This window comes from Aethalodelphis obliquidens, unplaced genomic scaffold, assembly GCF_003676395.1.
Source record: "Aethalodelphis obliquidens isolate GAN/ISIS:26980383/991018 unplaced genomic scaffold, ASM367639v1 scaffold45, whole genome shotgun sequence".
In the NCBI taxonomy this organism is placed as follows: domain Eukaryota; kingdom Metazoa; phylum Chordata; class Mammalia; order Artiodactyla; family Delphinidae; genus Aethalodelphis; species Aethalodelphis obliquidens.
This window is the reverse complement of record NW_020837989.1, coordinates 1,227,276-1,242,031: the sequence shown is the minus strand read 5'-3', so window position 1 is coordinate 1,242,031 and position 14,756 is coordinate 1,227,276. Positions and strand designations below refer to the sequence as shown.

Below are 14,756 nucleotides of genomic sequence, written 5' to 3'. Positions count from 1 at the left end.
TGATTCAATCAAAAGGACCTTGAGTGAAGAGAGGGTTTGGGGGTTAAAAAAAGGAGAAAACAAGTCTCCTCCTCACTTCGTTATCCAGTGGGCACCTATTGATATATGAAAGCAGGGTTTTTCGTTTGTTTGTTTGTTTTAAAATTAGATTATCCATTTGCTCTCTAGCAAGAAACAGAGCCCTATGGGAAAATGATATTCAGGAAAGGGATATTTTAATGAGAAAAACTTGGGACTAAGGGTGCCACTCTGGAGAGTGAGAATAGGATGGGTAATTAGCAGGGCCCTAGAGCAGTCCAAGGATGTGAATGCCTGGCTGTGGACAGGAAGAAGGGTCAGTTCAGAGGTGGAGGAAGGGCCCCCCAACTTGAGTCTCCCAGTTTTGCCAATGGCTCCTCCTAAAGTTACCAATTAGGTCACAATGCTTTTTCTATAAATGGGTGATGGAGGTGGGGAGGGGATGAAAATAGAAATAATTTATCGTCCTAAAGCAACAAATCTGGGCATAGGCCCAGTGCTACTGAAAGGGTCTTTTTAATGACGCGTGGGCAACTCTCTCTGCTTCCTAAGTCATCAGAGAGGCGATTGGAATGACTTTTAAACATGGACTCCATCAAGTGATGCAAATCTCCCATGATTTACAACCCAAAGAAGTTTATCTTGCTCTGGGAAAAAAGAAGACCTTGGAACCAAAGCCTCACATTTATAAGCCAACACAAACATCTTAAAATAACGCCCCCTCCTCCCTCCTGCTCCATAATGAGAAATGAGAGATTAAGCAAGAGGTGGAGGGCTGTGGGTAGGACCATCGCAATCACCAGTGATTGAGCTTCAAGGTCCAAGGCCTTTGTTGTGGGCACTGGAACCCTAATGATTTATAATTAACTCCAACAAGAAAAACCAAATGCCATGCACTTTCCTAACAGAGCTACAAAAATAACCACATTCACAGTGTTTGTAAAATTGGAAACAAATGTCCCAAGGAACATAAGAGCTCCATGCTGTCCTACCCAAGCTTTGGAGGAAGAAAAATATTGGCACTCAGTCATGACCACAAATGATGAGCCAATATCGTTTGTCATGGGAAATTCATCTAGGCAAAATTGAATTGCACCATTAGCTCTCAGTGACTCAGAGAAATAACCATACTGAAATGCCTCAAATTAAAATCAGTCAAGGGCTGGGTCTAACATTCTCTCTCCTCCTAGTTGCTGAGTTTAGTTTCTTTATCCTCTCTCTTTACATGGAAGAGCTGAGAAGGGGAAAACAATGCCTAATTGTACTCTTGTTCCTGAAATGGCTTAGATCCATGTGGTTCTTTTTTTAAAGTGGGTATGGGTAAGGGTAATGACCATGAAAAGTACGAGGGGGGAGCTATGAGGTAGTACAGAATGGCATGGTGACCTTAGTTTACTGTTGAAGGATGATGGGCAGGAGGCGCTGGTGATTGGCAATTGGACTAATGACCTATAACCTTAGTTTGCAAAAAAGAAATTTTTTTTAGGGTATATGAATTCCACTCCATAAATAATCTTAGTTCTTGTGCTGATGTGGAACATGAAAAGTTTGGTTATGGAAGTTTACTAAAGAGAAATTTTCTATTTGTGAGGACCCCTTTGATGCTATTAAACATCAAAATCATCAGCAAAGGATAGAGTTATTGATTCTAGAACAATAATGAACTAAATCTAGGCCTTACAGTGAACACTTTACAGACATCTCCTTTAGTTTGTACAACCCTATGAGCCATTCTTTAACATAATTCCCATTTTACAGGTGGGAAAATAAAGCATCTGAAAGTTTCAATAACTTGCCAGATTTCCATCAGCAAAAAGCAGAGCTGGGATAAGGACCCATTACTATTCGACTCCAAAGCCTACACTCTAAGTCACCCTTAGAGGGTTTCTGTGCATTTCCCCCCTTTAGGTCACTGTTTTCCAAACTGTGGTTGTCAGCTCTGAGGGGCCAAAGGAAAATTTCAGATGACCTTGCCGATATGTCCCTAATTCTGTATGTCAGAGAGGTAGAGAACAAAACCCTTTCAACTCTACCATCTCATAATCTTACCTCTGAATCTGTGAATTAAGTAATGTGCCTCCTGTCTGGGGACCCAAGACAGTAATATTAGCTGAGTGAAAAGAATATAGTTGAACTTTCCAACTGACTAACTTGAAGGTAGCAGGAATAAAATGTCAACTTGAACAGTGCCTGAGAATCACCTGTACAGACGTGGTCAGTTTATGTAAACTTTGCGCAGTGAATATGCAAATGTCCTACATATTTTTGTGCTTATACACTTCTAACAGACCCGGATGTGGCCTCTTGGGAGAATGCTGGTTTAAGCCTTTCTGCAAAAGTCACCTATGAAACTGAGAATTTCCACTGTCTCTGTCCAAAACATGGGATTAATTGAAGAAATTCTCACTCCTTGTTTTTTTTTTTTTTTGCTTCAGAGAAATTAACTCTTCCTATGGGAAATTTTTTTAATGCCCTAAACCGATCTGAACTTCAGGAACTTGAACCTTGCATTGTAACTGCCTTCTGCCTCTATGGAATATAATCTATTCAAGCTGTTAAACTGTTGTGAACACCAATAATAGAACATTTTTTTTTTTTTTTTTTTTTGGCGGTCCGCGGGCCTCTCACTGTTGTGGCCTCTCCCGTTGCGGAGCACAGGATCCGGACGCACAGGCCCAGCGGCCATGGCTCACAGGCCCAGCCGCTCCGCGGCATGTGGGATCCCCCCGGACCGGGGCACGAACCCGCGTCCCCTGCATCAGCAGGCGGACTCTCAACCACTGTGCCACTAGGGAAGCCCTAGAACATTTTTATAGTGTTCAGGATATGAAGCTAAAGCATATTCGACTGCTGTGTGTATATATATTTGCCCACATTTTAAAACTAACTAAACATTTCAAACCTCTTTTGATTTATACAGAGTTATTTATTACAAGGCTCCTGAACTTTCTAGAGGCAGCAATCTTCCGGTGATCTTTATCAAGCTGTTCTCTGTCCTCCTACTTGGCTGCTTGTTTGGTTCTTTCTTTTTTTTCCCTCTCTCTCCTCCTCTCTCTTTTTTCTTGAGCTTAGTCTTAACAGGGAAATAAAATGTCAAAGACATCAGGAAAAAGAAAAAATCCAATGGTAAAATTTGCAAATGGGAATACAATTTGAAGGCAGCACCAAAGTTAAAGCAGCCAGGTTTTATTGTTTTTTTCCTCTCTGCTAATTAGGCTGCACGTTTTAAATCTTAAACATGTGCAGAGTTGTGAGGGATCTTGCGTGTAGAGAGAGGCTTAATTCCAGCAGCTCTTGATAGCTGAGTGTTCAGTGTTTCAATGCTCACAGTAGACACCATCAACAGCTCATATTTTTGGGTGCCTTCTGCATAAATGGTGGTATGGAAGGAAGAATCAGAGAAATTTAGAGCTTACCTGAATTCCCAGTGGTTTCCAATTATTGTTTTTAGGCCAGAAAACAAAGATGATCTTCCCTTGAAGCCTGATACGTAAAGCAGATAACCTTGAGCGGCTGTGCCTGTGAATGTGGGTGCATGTGTGCCTCACATTCATTCTTCTGTTAGGACAGAACATTTGTCAGCTGGGAGCAGCTACACAGAACTCTTAGGATTATAGTTTGAAAGTTACAGATCTTGGACCACCTCTTTTACTGAGGGAAAACCCAAGTTCCAGAAAGCCGCACTGAGTTGTTCAAGGTCACACCCCTAGAAAGAGGTGGAGCAAGCTCTTGAATGAGATCTTATGTTTCTGAGCACTCTGCTCTTTTTTCTTTCACCTGCTGAATTTTATTTTTATTTATTTTTTATTTTATTTTTTTTTTTGCGGTACGTGGGATTCTCACTGTTGTGGCCTCTCCTGTTGCGGAGCACAGACTCCGGACGTGCAGGCTCAGCGGCCATGGCTCACGGGCCCAGCTGCTCCGCGGCATGTGGGATCTTCCCGGACCGGGGCACGAACCCGTGTCCCCTGCATTGGGAGGCGGACTCTCAACCACTGCGCCACCAGGGAAGTCCTGTTATACATTTTTTACTTCACACTGTCATGTCTATTTTAACAAATAAGTCCAGGCTTGCCTTCCTGTTAGTTTCTTTGGAAACCACACATTTCAGTTTAATTATATTTTCTTCTCATTCTAAGGAAGGGCTGCAAGGGTACTGTTTGTGTGCTTGCATGATTGTTTGTTTTTTCAGTTTTATTGAGATTTAATTGACATATAACTGCCCTTTCTTTTTCCATGTACTATTTCACGGAATGCGGAGAAATTATCCATGTTTGCTAGTGAGAAATACAATGAGTTATATGTATAAAAATAAAGTTAGTGTATTTGTGAGGATAAGGTTGGATACTTTGTAAAGGCTCATTAACATGATCATTAAAACTATGTATATTGCTGTTGAATTTGGAGTGTAAGAGATAGCTGCAAACGATTGGTGTAACGATGTTGTAAAAACCAAGGAGGATTCTTTGTAAATGTATTTAAGATCTCATCACTCTTTAAGGAAACCTAAACTGGAGATTGTTGACATCACATTATGAGTTTAGTTTATGTAAAAAAAGAAAATGACCAATTTCAACCAACAGACCTATTCTCAGTGAATGAGAATATATGAATGAATGAACGAATGTACACTTAACATGTCTAAAGTTAAAAAAAATTGTTGTTATCTAAATACTATTATTTGCAATTATTTATTATTAACTGACTTAAAAAATTGGTCAACTACCAGTCTCAATCATATGAAAATGAGGACCTTTTTCTTTACCATAACCCTGCTGTATGTGCATATTCAGTGATACCAATGTAAATTTTCTGGACATTTGAATTATAATTTTCTCAAAGTTAATAGCATATTACTGAAAACCCAGAATATGTACTTTCCTACTGGATTCTTGTATATAATATGCTGTATTTATAAAACAAAACAGTATTTTCCTCTGTAATTACAATTTAGAGTTACTTTTAACTCCTATGTGATAAGATAATTAAAAAATTTTCCCTTGGAGAATCTCTATCCAAAATATCCAGAGTATCTCTGCAACTTCTGTGCCAGCAAATACAGTAGTTTCTGCCTTCATGGAACTCACTATTGAAAATCACTTCTTACATTATCACCGTTTGGTTGGAATTTTGTGTTTTCTTTGTCAAGAAGAAACATTTATCATGTGGATATATGGGTGGTTTTGGAGTTGTCCTGGGTTTTCTGCCAAGTGGCTACCTGAGGTTTGGGCAGGTTCCAGTTCAGTAGGGGATGGAGTAGGCAGGGAGTATAGGTCACCCAGAATTCAAGAAATCAAGTTGTTGGCAAGAGCGGCACCGTGGAGATCTATACTCTGCCCTATTGAATCCCTTTTGCTGAGGTGATGGTGGGGGTCTTTTTTCTTTAGGCAGAAAGGAATCACAAGTGATGCTAGGCTGGGCAGATCCTTCCCATGATTAAGCCAGGGGCAGGGATGCGAGGATTTCCTTACTACCGCATTCCTTACTCACCGGGGAACAGTGAGAAGCTAGGCTTCAGAGCTTGGGTGATCCAATTACCAATCCTTTGTTAAAAGTACTGCAGCATGCTAGCAATAGCCAAGAAGTCCCAGCAATCATGCACACCTCGCCAGGCCTTAGAGAACATGTAGATTTCAGTATGCATGTCCAGAGCCACACACTTTTCCACTTCCTCTGTTACCCTTGCAGAATAAGGATGAAAGTTCATCCTTATCCTAGGCAAAATGAATTGGTAGGGTGTGGCCTTTGAGCATTTGATAGGTTCGAAGAAGCTGCCCCCTCCACACTAACAGTAAATGCCACTCTCTTTTTCTGTCATCTCAGGCCTATATTTTTGTTATTAAAGATTCATTGCCTCTCTGATTCTAAAAAAAAAAAGCATTTGGTTTTCTTCAAATATGGAGAAATCATGCTTTAACTGGCTTACCATCTTCATGGGAATTACTTCATTTCTTTGATTCTAAGATGCATTTTCTCCCACGTTTAAACATTTCTGAAATGCTGAATTAGCGTACAATGTATGTGCTTAATGTGATGTTCCATTTTTATTTCTTGGAAGGCTATTATTAAATTGATGATTCGTGTAGAAGGGATGACATCGTAGAATCAGAACACCGTAGCTTTTTTAGTTAATTTCTAGTTTTGACTCTGAAGTTGTGTAATCACAAGATCATGGTGGTGGTGACTGAAGAGGATGAAATGTGAAGAGTTGGGGGACAGATCCTTGAATTGGGAGAAGGACTGTGCTAGAGAAAATTTGCTGTCATTTTTACTTGGGATTATGACCTCCATTCAGCTGCCTTTAACTGGGCATTTCCCCCACTGACTAGAGTGAGAAAATTTGGATCTGCTTCATCATTACTATCAAGAGCCATTTATTTACTGTTTGCTATATAAAATTACAAACAGATATAAAGCACAGGCTTTGAACCTCAGGATGTGTTGATTATGGGAAATTGAGAGGTTTTTGTGACTTCACTGGTGGGGAAAGCCTTCCATTAAATGTTATGTTTTGGTAGCATCTTTATTATAATATAATTCACATACCATACATTTCACCCATTTAAAGTGTATAATTCAATGGATTTTAGTACAGCCACACAGTTGGGCAAACATCACCACAGTCAGTTTTAGAACATTTTCATCACCCCAAAAGAAATTCCATACCCTTTAGCAGTCACATCTCATCCCTCCCATCTTCCCCAACTCTAGACACCACTAACCACTTACATTTGAAGACCAAAAATACAGCATGGTAGAGGGACTAGACTAGAGCAATGAACTAGAAGTTAGAAGTTTCAAGAAGATTCCAAATTTTGGCATTGCTTCTTAGAAATTATTTGGCTTCTTTGAGCCGCTTTTCTTCATTTGTAAAATTAGTATAATGACACCCACATCACAGATAGTTACTATTAATGTGGTGGTTGTGAGGATTAAGTAAGATAACATATATGAAAGCAGCAGTATAGGGCCTGCCACATAGTAGGTTCAGAATGTTATTTTCTTCTTCCTTTCATCTCTTTTCAAGATGGGCCCTGAGCTGAACTGCTGAAGGATGATTGATTCTCTTCTTTTACCTGAAGACCGAATCCTCTGTAGGTGCCAACTCAATGTTCCCTCCCAGAAATCCCCTCTTGGAGGTGGTTAAAGCCCCATAGTGTTGCTGGGGACACCTCAACTCAGTAGTTGAACTGATAATACAAAACAGAGGGTCTGATTTCTGTCTTCCTAGAAAAGAGGAAAAAATCACATTATCCACTTTATTCAGGTAATGGGGAGTCAGCCTAAACTCTCAAAATTTCTACTGACTGAATGGTTTTCAGGTAAATGCAGAGTTCAAGGAACCAAAGTGGTCAGCAAGGGTGATGGATGTAAAACAAAAACTATGATCCTCTCAGTGCCCCCACGTGAACCTCCATGTAGAATAAGGAAAAACAGATGCGGGTCACTGGACCCCAAAAACCCATCCCATTGGCTTTTGGCTCTGGAAGACCCATTGAGCAGTGCCAAGACTGTTTTGAAAATCTCAGAGAGGTCTGGCTTGTCTTTATTTGTCCATCATTGAGGAGTTAAAGTGGTGAGGGGTGTTTCTGTCTTAATGTGATGGATGGTGAAATTGAAGTGTTGGGTAATTTCTGTGGTCTGAAGACCTGAAGTCTTCCAAGGAGAACATTTATGATGATCTTCTCATGAGTCTGAACTCTCTGGTCCTGCTTCTGTCAGAATCAGGATGCTCCTGAGAGGTTTTGGTTCTCCTTATGTGTCTATTGACTTTTGCCAAACAAGCTCCAGGTTATTAGACTGAAAATAATTTAGTAAAAAATAAGTTGATTGACATACTATTTGGTAAAAGAAAAAAAAATAAAACAAATGTTCTTCAGACGCTATTCTTTGATAATTTTGGTCCATGATTTTGGCTACTCTGCACTCTTTATTCATCTTTAAAGATTTTTGTTTGTTTAAAATTTAACTTTTAAATTTTCCCCCTATATATTTACTATTACTTTTCAAATTCATTTCAAGCCCATTATTCTTATTCTTTGATGTTTGTTGAAATGGAAAGTTAGGATAATAGGACTTAGTTGAAATATCCAGAATATCCAACAATTCTTAGTGTGATAAACACACAAGTTCAAACAGTATATATGGTGTAATCCTATATTTATAGAATAACAGTCATTTATAGAAAAGTATTTGAACAACTGTACATCAAGGTTTGAACAGTGTTTGCCTGGGTGGAATTATTTTGCTTATTTGTATTTTTTTAATCCATTCAACACAATTTTATTAAGGCCCTACTAAATGTCAGCCATGTTCTCTATGTTGGGGATAAAGCAGTAAAGAAAAAAGACAAGAAAAGTTTGCCCTCCTGAAGGTACATACCAGCGGGGAGAAAGAGTAGCTAAATGAATTAAGTAAAATAAATAATAGGTTAGAGAGTGAAAAGTACTACAGAGAAAAGTGAAGCAGGGAAGAGGCACAGAGAGTTGGGGAGGGGTCTCAATCTTAAATAAGGCCATCAGGGAAGGTTTGACTGTGAAGGTACCTTTTGAGTAAAAACTTAAAGGAGATAAGGGTGTTAGCCGGGTGGATGTCTGGGGAAAAATGCATGCTAGTCAAAGGAACAGCAAGCGCAAAAGGCCTACCAGGGGGGCATGCTGTGTGTGTGTGTGTGTGTGTGTGTGTGTGTATGGGGTATGAGATAAAGAGAGTAGTCATGAGTGAATCCAGGTTTTTGGCTGGGACAACTATAAGGATGGAAGTGCATTGAAATGGGGAGGGCTGCAGGCTGATGAAGTTTGGGAGGTGATCAGGAGCTCGGTTTTAGACAGGTTAAATTTGATATGCTTATTAATCATCCAAGATGTTTCTCTAATGAGAATGCATTGTTCTGAAATTTGGAAAAAAACAATAAATGACATTTTAAAAGATAGTCTAGGGCTTCCTTGGTGGTGCAGTGATTGAGAGCCCGCCTGCCGATGCAGGGGACGCAGGTTCGTGCCCTGGTCCGGGAAGATCCTACATGCCGCGGAGTGGCTGGGCCTGTGAGCCGTGGCCGCTGAGCCTGTGCGTTCGGAGCCTGTGCTCCGCAACGGGAGAGGCCACAACAGTGAGAGGCCCGCGTACCGCAAAAAAAAAAAAAAAAAAAAAAAAGATAGTCTGCTGTGGGACTAGGTTGTTCCAAGGAATTCTCTATTGTTGCCCTAGATTGTTCAGTTGACTAAATTTCTGTGACCAAATTGTTTTTAGTCAAACCATTTGGACTTGGTGTATGCAGGAGGCAACCCTGGGTAACCACCAGCACACTTGCTCTTTGGACTACTCTGTTTAGAAGAAAGTTGAAAGCAGACTCAGCAGTGCTTTGCTGTCTTGGCTTTCAGGCCGTTGACTCAGATGACTTCCTAGATGCTTGTTTTAACTCGCCAGTCCCATAAACTCTGCCTGACTTCCTGGACCTTTGACTCTTTCATCAGCTTTGCTGAATCTTTCATCAGCTTTGCTTGAAGTTTCAAGGATCTGGGGCACCTGGATCCTTAGTTCTTCCTGTCCTCTGATGGTCTTTGCCTAATCACACTGATCCTGTGACCATCATGCTCTCAAAAAGCAATTCACACAACATTTCGTGAATACCTGTTTTATGTAAAGCACTGTATTAGGCATTTTGGGGATGATAATGAAGTTGAGATGTGGCACTGACAAGTAGGAGGTTCCAGTGTTGTGGAGGAGGTAAGTATGTATAATGAGGTGATGATGACAAGCATGTAATAGTCTGGAGGGGAATCGAGGGCTCTGATTCTTATAGTAATGGCCTACTTGGTCCCAACAGCTCTGGTCCAGCATTTTATAGATTTTTTTTCTCAGAGGCTTTTTTGCACTTTTCAATATTTAGCCTTTGTTGTTTGTTTTCTGATTATGAAGTAACAGATATTTATTGTAGAAAACATGGGAAAAACATGAAGAAAAAAAATTACTCGTAATCTTATCATCCAGAGATAGAATGTTTCTGTTAAGAGATAGAAGGTTTCTGTTAATGTTTCTTTTCATTCTTTAAAGAAAAGTTTTATTGTTGGCATTTTACCACATCAGTATTCTTTGGAAGAATGTTTTTTAAATAGCTGAATGGAATTGATGTTTCACCATTTATTTACTGGCCCTCTAGTATTGAGTCTTTTTATGTTTTCATAGCTAAGTTCCTCCTTGCTTGGGCAATATCGGCCTGGAGTTGAGGCTGTCCTAGGGTACCTGGGGTAGAGTCGAGTCTCAAAAAAATGGAGCTGTGCCCACATGGGGTGCACTTGGCTGAGAGGGGTGCAACCCCTGGGGCATGAATAACAGCACTTAATTAATCCATGCTCCTCCCCAAGCTTGCACACACATGAGCATAGTAGATACCACAGCTGAAAAGTCAGTGGGAGCCCTTGTTATATATTTGAAAAACTGCTTATCGTTGGTAGACCAAGGAACTCTGAAATCATGTGATTTTAATAGAGTACATCTTTTCTATGATAAACATCAGTAGCTACATTTGTCAGAAGAGTCATAAAATAGAAATGACACAGTACCCTTCTTTGAAAAAGTAGAGGATTATCAAAGCAAGATGGAAGAAAGTAGCGTGCTGGGTCCTCTTATAATGTAGATAAATATTCCTGCTTCAGTGAGATTCCTTCAAGAGAGTGAGCTTAGGAGCAGAGGAAAGAAATAGTATAAAATTAGAAAGACAGTATTGTGTTGTTTTAGACTTTGAAAACTGATAATGCTTTCCAAGTCTGGTATGTGAAACTTGCCCTTTTCTTTTGGCTATTCTAGCCACAGATGAATGTCTTCTTGCCAATTAGAACATTTTTGAGGTGTTCTCCTTTTCTTCACGTGATGTTGGTTGTGATTCCATGCTTGCCATTATTTATAAATTAATTTCTGGCATTGTAGTAAATTCTAGGAAAACCAATAAAACCACAAGTGTGCAGTTAAATCCTTCTGTATTTTTTCTATTTATTTATTTACTTTTGTTTAAAATTTTTTTTCCTGTGGGAAAGACATGAAAGTTAAAAACAAAGTTTCCATAAGTGGATGGGTGGTTTATAGGATACATTTCTAATCTCCATTATTCTTTAGTCTTTTCATTGCTGTGTACATATTCTCTCATTTGCTTGAGGCTATTTGATTACCTTTCTTGATAGGAATAGTAAAGAAATTAGTCATGAGGATCTAGGCTGATGGAAAGAAATTGGTGGAATGTCTTTTTCTTTTGACAAGAAGTGCCAGAGCTGATAATCAGTACTTCCTTAAATATAGCCAAACCAGGAAGCCAAGTAAACTGGTGACACCAGTAAAATAGTCATATATGAAGGGTGTATTGAGATGACATAAAATTGTCAGAGAGACTCAGTTCTTTTTCAAGTGCACTTTCAGCCTTTTCTGAGAAAGATTTTGTCAAGAATTTTGTAGGAAGTACTTGTGAATGCCATAGAACAGTATCTCCCCAAATGAGTTCTACAGAATGTCAAAGAGTTGAGTGGGGACCTGCTATTTGTACCTGCCCTGAAACTATTTCTGGTAACGACACCCTGATTTGCCTCTGAGGAACTACTCCTCCCCACTGTTGGCCCATGTGGTTTGGGTGTGACTGAGTCCAGAGTGTGGGACTCGTAGCCTAGGACTGTTCAATCAGTACCTTCTATCTCAACTGTCTTGGGAATCGGTACAGGGATGACCATGTGACCAAAGATAGTCCAGTGAGATTCATCCTGGATCTTTTTTGGAACTGTGGGGAAGGAGAAGCCCCTTTTTGGGATTGCTCGGAAGGAAGGATGTGAGCTCAATGCTGATGGTCGGTCTTTCTGCCTTGTGGGAAGAGCCTGCTTTAATGAAGCCAACACAAAAGAATGTAGAGCCCAGAAATGGACACAGAGCCGTGACATTGTACAAGATCCTGAGTCCTGCCAGGCCTAAAGCCAGCCTATCTCTGGACTTAAATAAATTATTTTTTTTGTTTTAGCCAGTTTGTGCTGGGCATTTCACATCCACCACTGAGAGTTTTGGCTAATTTAAAAAGTGTTATGTGAATACCGAGCTGTCATCAAACAGGTGTGGGAAATCCTGGGCACATTAGTTTGGTTCTCCAGAAGTAGACTCTGAAATAGGATTTGTGTCCAGGTAGTTTATTTGGGGAGTGGGGAGTGGGGAAGTAAGACAGTGAAGGGAAGGCATCTAATAAATGGTACCTTATCAAGCCGGTGAGCACTGTGGATGACTAGAGTTTAATCCCATGGGGAAGCTATGGGAGACAGTGTAATGCACATACCTCAGAGTTAACCCACCGAAGCAGCAAGGGAGCTGGGATAGTTACATCCTAAATCCCATCAGTTATTGGTTGAGGGCTGCTTTTTGGTGTGTGTGTAAATTTCTTGGTACTTTAGTTCTGCTCTGCAAGCAGGCAGAATCGCCTTCTGAGAGGACAGAGAGAGAGAGAGAGAGAGAGAGAGAGAGAAAGAAATCAGCCCAGACAAAGAGGTGTAGATACTGACATTTGGAAGTCAGCTGGACCCTAGGGATATGGGCTAAACAAAGCAAAGGTTTCTTTACTTCAGGACTTCTTAGAGTCTTTGATATACTAATATAGATACTGAATATCCAAAAGTGAGGTCATGGTATGCCGTGTTTTCAAAATTTATTTTAACATAGAATCTTTTCTTTGTGGATTCTCTTTGGAACGTGCAGTCTACAGCACATGCTTTGGGTAATGCTGTCTCAGAATATCCTAGATTTAAGGTGTAACCTAGCTATAAAAACTTGCAGGACTCAATAGCATGCACCTCAAAAATTGGAAGGAATCAATGGGTAAAACTGTTAAACCTTTGGTCAGTGTTATGGACTGGATGTTTATGTTCCCCTCAAAACTTGTATGTGGAAATCCTAACTCCCAATATGATTGTATTAGGAGGTGGGGCTTTTGGAAGGTGATTAGATCATGTCAGTGGAATGTACATGAATGGAATCAGCGTTCTTATGAGAAGAGACATGAGAGAGTTTGCCTGTTTCATTCTTTGCTCTTTGCCATGTGAGGACACAGTGGAAAGACAGCCATCTATAAGCCAGGAAATGGGCTCTCACCAGACTTCAGATCTGTCAGCATCTTGATCTTGGACTTCTCAGCCTCCAGAAATGTGGGAAATAAATTTCTGTTGTTTATAAGCCACTTGGTCTATGGCTCTATGGTGTTTTTGTTATAGCAACCTGACCTAAGACAACCAACAAGTGTAATTGTTATTTCTTTTAAGTTAGCAAATGACTACTGTAGATGATTCTACAGTTTCATCATCGTTTAAATGGTGAGGCAACAGAGGCCTAGAGAGTTTCAGTCACTTGCTTTTGGTTGTTAATTAAAATAGTTTGTGCAGAGTCAGGACTAGATTCTGTACTTAGGGTTTTTCTCTCTGTAGATCATGCATTTTAAGTTAAGCCTACGTTGGAACCATATTCTGGTCCTCTAATCCCCCAAGCAGGCTGCCAATCTTCTTTAAGCACTTTCCTTTGTCTCTAAGTATTTGCTTTAACAGGTAGCAGAATCTGGGGTTGTTTTTCAGATCAGTTTTGCAAATGAAGGCCTTGGGCCCTGTGTATCATCTCCCTGGGGCTGCCTGGCAGGCAGCCTTCATTGTCTGTAGACCTGGGATTTGTTTTGGCTTTGTGAAGAAGACTGTGTTTCCTTGTACTTGCATTTCTAGATCATAGTCATAAATGCACCCAAGATCATGGATACCAATGAATCAGAGAGACTAGTTAGGTCAAGAACTGCAGTCATGACCAGCTTGTGTATGATTCCTTGTGCTATTACTGAGTGTGACTGGAAGCAGTAGTTCTAATATGTAGCTGTATCTATTATGTAGTCATAGCATTCTCAAGGTCTTGGCAAATATGCACATAACAGGCATATACCCACACAAAGGCTTAGCAGGCAGACTTTTGATTGCCTGGGATGGTTTGCCAAAGTAAGTGGGTTTTTGTGTCTAGGGACATGGCCTTGGTTTCTCAAACTGAGAGAAGTGATGGGGAGGTATTTTTGCAGAATACAAAGAACACAGAGTTATTATTTGTTCTTACCCTGTGTTCCTGGGTGATAAATGGCGATGATCAGGGTTTTCTGCTGGCTGTTTTGGACCATCAACATTTTGATGCTGTCATCTATTTTTTATGTTCTTACATGTTGATGCTTACATATTTGAGGTGAATCACTGGAGCTCTGTATGGTAAAGACACTAGTAAAAGATCTTCCAATAATTTGTAATATCATTGCCAAGCATGGCCTCTTCTTTTTTTTTTTTAAACATCTTTATTGGAGTATAATTGCTTTACAATGGTGTGTTAGTTTCTGCTTTATAACAAAGTGAATCAGTTATACATATACATATATTCCCATATCTCTTCCCTCTTGCGTCTCCCTCCCTCCCACCCTCCCTATCCCACCCCTCTAGGTGGTCACAAAGCACCGAGCTGACCTCTCTGTGCTATGCGGCTGCTTCCCACTAGCTATCTATTTTACGTTTGGTAGTGTATATATGTCCATGCCACTCTCTCACTTTGTCAAGCTTACCCTCCCTGCTCCCCATATCTCAAGTTCATTCTCTAGTAGGTCTGTGTCATTATTATTCCTGTCTTGCCCCTAAGTTCTTCCTGACCTTTTTTTTTTTTTTTTTTTTTTTTAGATTCCATATATATGCGTTAGCATTCATCTGTTGATG

At 40.1% G+C, this 14,756-nt stretch overlaps 1 pseudogene; it reads right to left on the bottom strand.

Moving 5' to 3' along the window:
• LOC113606755 (serine/threonine-protein kinase MARK2 pseudogene) overlaps positions 1 to 14,185 on the bottom strand; it is a 51,889-nt pseudogene extending 37,704 nt beyond the window's left edge.
• Between the last annotated feature and the right edge of the window lie 571 nt (positions 14,186 to 14,756).